This window comes from Perca fluviatilis, chromosome 3, assembly GCF_010015445.1.
Source record: "Perca fluviatilis chromosome 3, GENO_Pfluv_1.0, whole genome shotgun sequence".
Lineage (NCBI taxonomy): Eukaryota > Metazoa > Chordata > Actinopteri > Perciformes > Percidae > Perca > Perca fluviatilis.
In genome coordinates this window covers 10,859,646-10,868,119 of record NC_053114.1, presented here as the reverse complement: position 1 = coordinate 10,868,119, position 8,474 = coordinate 10,859,646, and the positions used below count along the sequence as shown (strand labels likewise).

General features: G+C 41.6%; 1 long non-coding RNA gene across 1 annotated transcript; it reads left to right on the top strand.

Moving 5' to 3' along the window:
* Nucleotides 1-521: 521 nt before the first annotated feature.
* LOC120556132 lies at nt 522-7,067 on the top strand. Its single transcript, XR_005638809.1, has 3 exons — nt 522-602; nt 3,612-3,730; nt 6,433-7,067. It is a non-coding gene; the product is annotated as an uncharacterized LOC120556132 (long non-coding RNA).
* Nucleotides 7,068-8,474: the final 1,407 nt, after the last annotated feature.

Sequence of the window (8,474 nt, the reverse complement as noted above, 5' to 3'; positions counted from 1 at the left end):
TTTGCGCCATTCAACATTTTCGGCCGTATTGTTTCGGTGATAAAAGTATTTTGGCCAAAAACCGAAAATTTTCGGTGGCCAAATATTTGGTGCATCCCTACTTTCGGCGAAATTCGCCGTTTTGAAACCAAAATAGGTGACCTACGTGAATCGTGTAGATTCCATGAGAAAATGTTTAAGGGGGTGTTAAGTACTCGGACCTGGTGCCCGATTTCTGGCGTATGACTATTTAGAAAAATAAATAAATAAAAAATTCCAATGGGATTTGTTTTGATGCGCTGGATTTAACCAATCATCGAACTTCCACCTACCACTGAAACAAGTTCTAGCCAATTAGATGCAAATTAGGGCGGGTCCGGTGTGATCTCTGTGGTAACGCGGCTAAAAAAAATGGAGGCAGAAGTTTATCAAACTTGGAGCATGTAGATACAGGAAGCTTTAGTTGAGAAAGGAGTTAAAATAAATGGCGCTGGGCATGAATAGAGGACAAGAGGAAAAGGGTGGAGACGGGAAGCTGTTTAGCACTTGGTGTCTCAAACTGAGGGAGCCGGGTGCTTGCTTCTGCAGCGCATGTTCAAGGAAGATACTGTACGGCAACAGCGGTAAGAAAGTGCTTGCTAGTCATTAGATGCTGGTCACAAAGCTTCGGTCCGTGCACTCTGTAATACGAGTACCTTACCGGCAACAACCGCTACCGTTGCGACTGTTGTTTTACTGACCGACCGTGATACAAACAATACGTGTATGCACGTTCATAGCGGAACGGTTTGGAATCAGCATGGCAGGTATTTAAACATAACGGCCTTGTCCCAGAGTCTAGACGTCTAGCTATATGAAAAGCTAAACAATGCGACGTTTTTAATAAATGTAAATAAAGCAGCTAATATGACATGGACAAAATCATGAATGTACTAATTTGCTTTTTTGATGACTTGGCCAAAGTAGTAAAGTTTAGTTTTCACAATGATTCCTTGTAGGATTATGATATTATTGCAATATGTAAATCCACATTCACTCTAATTTAACATATGTTTAGAAGAAGTAAAAATGTATCCAAAACGTTTTAGTTTTTAAAAATTATGACTTACTATTGTGTAATGTCAGAAGGACTTTAACTGTTTTGCCAGTCAAATTAACTTTAATGAGTGCATATTGAAATATTACACTGTTGGTTGGCAAAAAATGCATCTCAAAATGCATCAGATTGATGCTTTAAAACAGTGGTTCTCAACCGGTGGGGCCCCGCCCTGAGGGCTGGACATCCCTCTCGCGGGAGTAGGCTACAGGATGGGAGAAAAAAATTAATAAAAATATTCAGAAAAACAATTTCCCCCATGTTGAAATGCAAGTGGTTGGACTATAACACACAAACAAATCATCCTCCTGGCGACTTTTTTGTCAAAAACTAATCTAGCGACTTTTACTGGTGTTATTGGAGACTTTTGTGGTGTTTGGAGACTGGAAAGCACGTATCACTCTGCAGTTACTGTGATCAACGAGCAGCGGGTGCTGCCGTTAGCCCCTCCCCCGTCCAAAAGCACTCCGAGGCGGTCAGTCTCTCAGTAGCCTGGCAGCAGTCCCAGCCTGCAGTCAGAGCAGAGAGGAGACACACACACCCTCCTCATAGAAACTCAGATTTTGCTCCTTGCAGACAGAGTGGACGCCTTCACACAAAAACTTGACCTCTGGCATGGCCGCATCAGAGTCGAGGGAACTGCGGCATGTTCCCCAGCCCTGCAGACTTTATAACTGATGCACGTCACACGACTTCTTCTCTCTATTTCAATCAGCGTCTGAGCACCTGTCAGCAATGAGAGAGCAGCCATTGACCAGGCGGGAGTGAGAACAGGTCAAATTAATTTCCTTGTTTCTGTTATGAAGACGATCGTGTGTGTGACTCGAACATCTCACATTTACCAACAAAACGTACAGCGAAAGACCGCGCAAAACATTTCAGACTGTAGCCTACTGCCAACGTGTATACATTTTAACATCAATGTACGCTGTAACGTTTTTTCATTATATAGTCACTGAAGCGGCTGCTGTTTTCATAGGCCCTACTGTCTGCTCTCTGCAGCGGGCGGGGCTGCTGCTCTATTTCCCCCGCGACTGACGCGCGCGCGCACAGCGCACACACACACACACACACACACACACACACAATCACACACGGTGAATGCAGGAAAAAACGCAGATGAGACGACACAATGACCTAAATGGAGGACAGCTATGCTCGTTATTGTAAGCGCAATGATAAGTTAAAGTCCAATAAGTCCTTTATCAAACCGTATGAATGTGTGTGTGTGTGGCCAGGATAGGAAATTAACTAACAATGTAAAGATCAACAAGCCACTGTAAGTGACAGATATGTTCATATTTGATTCATTCAATAAATTATTATTTTTTGTCTTAAATCCACCAGCCATTTTCCTATTATACCAACAGTTGCAGCATCCAGAGCCTTTTTGGTAAGGTTCCTAGGAAATCTCAGCCCAGAGTAATTAATTAATAGTAATAATTATTATTCTCCCCAAAACAAGTTTCCTTTTTATTTTTAAAGAACTATAAAACAACTTTCACTGTCTTCTGCAACTTCATTGCAACACACATACAAAAGACACCACAACTTTTATCGCAATTTTTAACAAATGCTCCCGTGAAATCGGGCATTTTGGGCCGCAACAATCTCAAAAAAAGGCCGTGAAATCCTGGAGGGACTGCCCTTGTGTGTTTTATCATGTGTTATGATGCTCATTCACCAGTGTTTTTTTGTTGTTGTTGTGGTGCGCATAGGCTACTCCTGATTTTGTCATCCCATCTCTTATATGCTGTGTCTCTATGATCCTCTCCTGTCCTATTCATGGTACCCTACTCTGGGACATTGCGCCGTCATCACGTGCTGTAGTAGGGGGGCCGCCTTGATAATCCTGCATAGGGGCCCGGTGTTGGCTAGTTACACCACTGACCTCCTGCTCTCTTTTGTCATTCTGGGCAGCATTGATGCAGGAATACCCTCAACTCTGTGATGTCACCTTGCAGATTCTCCTCCCTTTCGCGTCGGCATATTTTTGTGAGGCAGGATTCTCAGAAATGACTGCACTCAAAACGAAATACCGCAATCGTGCACAAATCGAGGATGATTTGAGGCTATGTTTATCAGACATTTCGCCAAGAAATTGGAGGGGGGGGGCTCAACTGCAATGAACCAGTTTTGGGGGCCGGGCGGCTTGCGCCAAAGGTTGAGGAACCCCTGCTTTAAAATATGGAATATTTAAAATTTTCTTCCGGGGGACCCCCACAGAGGGGTAATATCCTTATCACCTTTTTCACCCCTGACCCATTTTCATGCCTGAACAGTACTATTACACATCTCATAAAGAACGCATGCTGAGTATGCAGGTTAACAGTCTGGCAGATGCGTTCAGTAAGCCTTCTAAATGACCACACAGTTAAATGAAAACATCTCAAAGAAAAACAAACCGTATATAGCCTTCCTAAAAGGATAGGTGGAGTGCTGTTGCCGCATCATGGGTGCACCGTATATTTTCCTGCATTTTTTGTCCTATGCCAATCACACCTATGTAACGCTCGCGTGTGTGTTTTTCTGTTAGGTGTGCGTCAGGGGACTCTGAATATGGAGAACTGTGTGCTGCAGTGTGAGACCACGGGGGTGATTGTACGAACATCAGCCCGTCTCACCATGAACATGTGTGACCTGTATGGCTCTAAGGTGAGTGTGATGCAGTGTTTCCAAAACATAGGTACTTCTTCAGCCAAGGTAGATTTCTACGTCCCATATTTTCTGATATAAAACAAAAATTGAAAACGAGTCAGTGTGACCCGAAGTCAACACTGACTTGTTGTCTGTAAGTTGGCTGTAAAAGTTTTGAACTACAACGCAGTACTTAAAGGTCCCATGGCATGAACATTTCACTTTGAGGTTTAACATTAAAGGAATGAAATGTGAATTTATTTAATGTGAATTTATTTTTGAAATTGGTGGCTTCTTGGCCAAGAAAAGCCAGAAAATGTGTTTTTGGCTCATGTGGATGAAAGACACCAAATCCCAGAATGCACTTGCTTTGCTGCTTTAGCGTCTACTCCCAAGCAACGCCTACCCTTTACAGACAGACAGTGAGGCGATCAACTCAACAAGTGTTTTATTGTCATTTCAACTATATACACGAAAAAAACGTTTCAAGTGGTGTTACACATTTAAAATATATACTTTTTTTTGCCACAGCTGATACATTATCCGGACTTCTTTCAGCGGATTGATTGATAGCTCCAGAGTGAACAGAACTGTGTCCATGGCAATGCTCTGCTATGCATGGCAACCGTGTGTTATCCTTAGCAGCGGTCTGTTATCAAGAAAATAACAGGCTGTGGTATAAACATCGAGTATAAACACAGCCGTAAATTTGCGTGGGATGTAGAATGGTCGGCATTTTACAGTCACAAACTCCACCAGCAGTTAGTTGGATACAAATCACCCCATTTCTGCAACAGGCAGTCCGTGGTAACACAGCCCACCTCCACTAGCTAGTCTTACCCGGTGACAGAGCAGCAGGCTGGATTGTCCACAGCAATATTTCCAACAACAAAAACACAGCAGTCTCTGAATTCACGTTGGGAGTTTCGTTGAAGTTGGATGTAGTCCAGTTTGTTTAATGAGCGGACACTTGCAAGCAGGATTGGTGGAACAGGTGGCCGGCTAGCGTTAGCTTTCCACCGGCACACTCGTTCAACACTCCCCGCTGATGAGGTTTCTTTACCGGCCAGAGCCATCGAGCACCACCGCTGGTCTCCATGCATGCGAAGCTCACGTAGTGTGTCGAGTATTGCGTCTGTAATAAAGTGTCCTGCATATTCTCCGATGTGTACCAATGTATCCTGGTGATACACGTGTGCGGTAGTTCGAATGCACATAATTGTTGTTCTAACATTTCCTTCGGGATGAACCGTTTCTGCTCCTGCTGAGAAGCTAAGCGAGGATTCAAGATGGCTGACACTCGTTTTTTCCTCGGCAATCTCCGGAAAAAGCCGACAGTCCAACCCCCTATGGGCTATGCGGAAGTGGCTCCTAATACTGGCTGTAAAGCCTCAGATGACGCAAAAATCGTCATTTTGCGTCATCTGAGGCTTTTTTCCAGACCCACAATACAGAGATCTCCCCTCTCAGGGGGCCATGAGGGAGGGAAGCACGGTCATTCAAAAATACTACCGGGTTTCTAGTGATACAAAGCTTAATGCTAAATCTGTGAAGTGTCCCTTTTAATATGCGTTCCCCCAGCCTGCCTATGGTCCCCCAGTGGCTTGAAATGGTGATGGGTATAAACCAAGCCCTGGGTATCCTGCTCTGCCTTTTGAGAAAATGAAAGTTCAGATGGGCCGATCTGGAATCTTGAATCTTATGAGGTCATAAGGAGCAAGGTTACCTCCCCTTTTCTCTGCTTTCCCGCCCACTTAGTTCCTTAGCCCACCCATGAGAGAGACCTCATGGCTTTCAAGCAAGCAAAGTGGCAGTTGGTCAAGGCCACACCCCCACCCTCCACCTAGAATCCCCCTCTCTCCTCCTCAATAGCTACAGACACAGAAATGGCACATACTAAGGAAAGCTCATTGTGGGACTGGCTCTAGTGGCTGTAATTCTGCACCAAGGCTGAAATTTGGGAAAGAGACTTCAGATACAGTATTAGGGGACCACTAAGGTCTATATAAAAGCATCCAAAGAGCACCATGTCATGGGACCTTTAATTTTTGTAAGCAGTTTAATCATTGTATAGGTGTGACTGGTGATAGCATTGCAAAAGTCACTCCCACAAAGCATGGTAAACGAGATGGGGTTTAGTTCACAAATGGTCAAAACAAAATACACTAGAGCATACATTTGAATCATTAAATTAATCAAGTCTTTTACTTGATTAATGGTTACCTGTTTTATTTTCAATTTAATGATCAACTCGGTAATGATATTCTATTCTAACTCTTCCTACATCCCTATTGACAAAGTTTGCGTCATGTAACATTAAGTGCAATGGAAGAAAGCCAAACACCGTTCATCTATCAACCCGTGTGTGTGCGCACTTGTGTGTGTGCTCGCATTGCGTACAATGGGGTGGGGGCTTCTTCTTCGGTGTTTACTTGGGGTGGCTTTACTGACTGGACTGAGATATATCTTTGCTGAAGCAAATGTACGAAACAAAAGACATCTTTTAGGTTATTGTGAAACTGGCGGAACAAACTATGGCAGGCAGCCATAGACCAGTTAATTAATGGGAAACACTGCATATCTTTTTTACATTATTTATTGTCTAACCTATGCAGTGATAATATTTCCAACAGCTGAGAATATCTTGTCATTTAATGTAATGTGTAACTTTAATGTAAATGTATGTATATGTGGTCAGTCATATTATGTTTTGTATCCAGGGGGCTGGTGTGGAGATTTACCCCGGCAGTGTTTGCAGTCTGGTTGGTAACGGTATCCATCACTGTAAGGACGGTGTTCTCATCAAGGTGAAAAATAACGAGATGACTCTTATAAAAATTGCGCTTATTAGAAATGAATACGGTCTTAATTTTGAAAAACTGCATAATTTAGATAGTGAATCAACATGCTCAACCCCAGTATGTACTGTACAGACAGGTGCCGGAATGCTCACGTTTCCTCCTTACCGTGCATACTGACAACAACTAGGGATGGGCGATATGCTAAAAAGATCATATCATGATCACAATTTTCAGGCAGAATCACAATCCACAATCATATCACCACAAACTATGTTTTAAGACTATTTAAGTTACTGAACAGTACAACTAAACAAATTTTTGTATCACTAAATTCCGTTCTTAAATGTAATATTTATCAGTTAATTTTTCAAGTATATAGACCTATCACTACTTTTTGAAATCTACACGGTTAGATCCACTGTACAGCACTTATTCCAGTTTTTTGCTTCTTCCGAACAGCGGTGAGCAAATGCAAGTAATTGAGTTCTCATTAAAATCAAAATTTAAGACTGTTAACTGCATGCCAAATTAATCAAAGCACACAATGCCAAATTGGCTCCTTAGTTACCATATGACTGGCTGCTGACAAACGATATAGCCTTTTAAGGCTATATCTTTTTCTTTTCAGTGCTTATTTAACGCGCACGGGGCAACATCACTTCCAGCTAACTTTAGATAGCGAGTTTATTGCATTTGGGGAGATTTGTGTACAGTTAACAAAGGTGATGGCATGTGCACTATAGCACGATAAAAGCGAGCTCTCTGTAAGATCCATGCAGATCCTGAAGACATTTTAATTGTTCACAATCTAATATATCTATTTAGTATGATATAAGGAAAATAACGTTGCAGCCAATAGGACTCTCAAAGAACAAATCTCACTGAAATAAGTAATATCACATAAAACGGGACAATGAGGAATCTTCGTTCAAGCCAGACAACATTAAAGTAAATAAATAATGGATCAAAAACTAACATTTATTGCCCTTAACTTAAACAACCTCAGCATCCATAAAGCATCCTGATTAGGAGTATTGAAATATCTGACTGCTGGAGACTTCTCATCATGATTGCCGATGTTGAACATGAATATGTTAACAAATTCAAGTTTTTAAATTACGTTTAGTTTTGTCGACAGCAACTGAATTACATGAACATATAAGTGAATTAACTAGTGGTGTTACATGTGATTCTGCCTTTTAACTTGGATGTTGAACCATGGACAGCGTCTGAGGAATCTGGTCTCGGCATAATCCGAAGTTTCCCTTTCTCATTTACTGAAAATACTCTGGTTTAGACCAGGGGTGACACATGGGTAGAGAGTGTGCAACAGACATTACACAGATTACACTACCTCATGGAGCCGGTTCATAATTTTGGCATCAGCCCTTGTCGAACCTTGTCATCTCTCCACCTAGAAATTTTCGTTGCTGTCTTTATGTAAATCACCCTTCTTCTTTGCCCTTGAATGTTTTTTTTCTTTTCTCTTCTTATTTTAACAACACAAAACATACAACACATGAACATATTTTTTTTCCCCCAATACCGGTGCTAAAGTGATACTTTTATAACACTGCCGGTGCCTGATCCGATACTTGAAAAAAAAGAAGAGCACAAAACGACAGATGGCAACAATAAATAACTTTTTGTTTATTGTTTATTGCCATATGTTCAAAATTAAATGATTTTTAATAATGTAATAGCAATAACCTATAACAATAACTTATTTCCCCAGTAAATTGTTGTTAAATTGTTGTTAAATTGCTGTTAAACGACAAAAACAACCACCAGATGGGAAAAGGGTATTTTACAAAATCTTTGAATGCACCACGGGGCTTTAGGCTACCAGTTTAAAGTGAACGCAACTGTCTGTGTTTATCCGACAACAGCAGCTGCAAACAGTTACGTACCAGTGTTGGAATCCTCTACAGTGAAATACAGTAAAACTTTACACCGTTTAA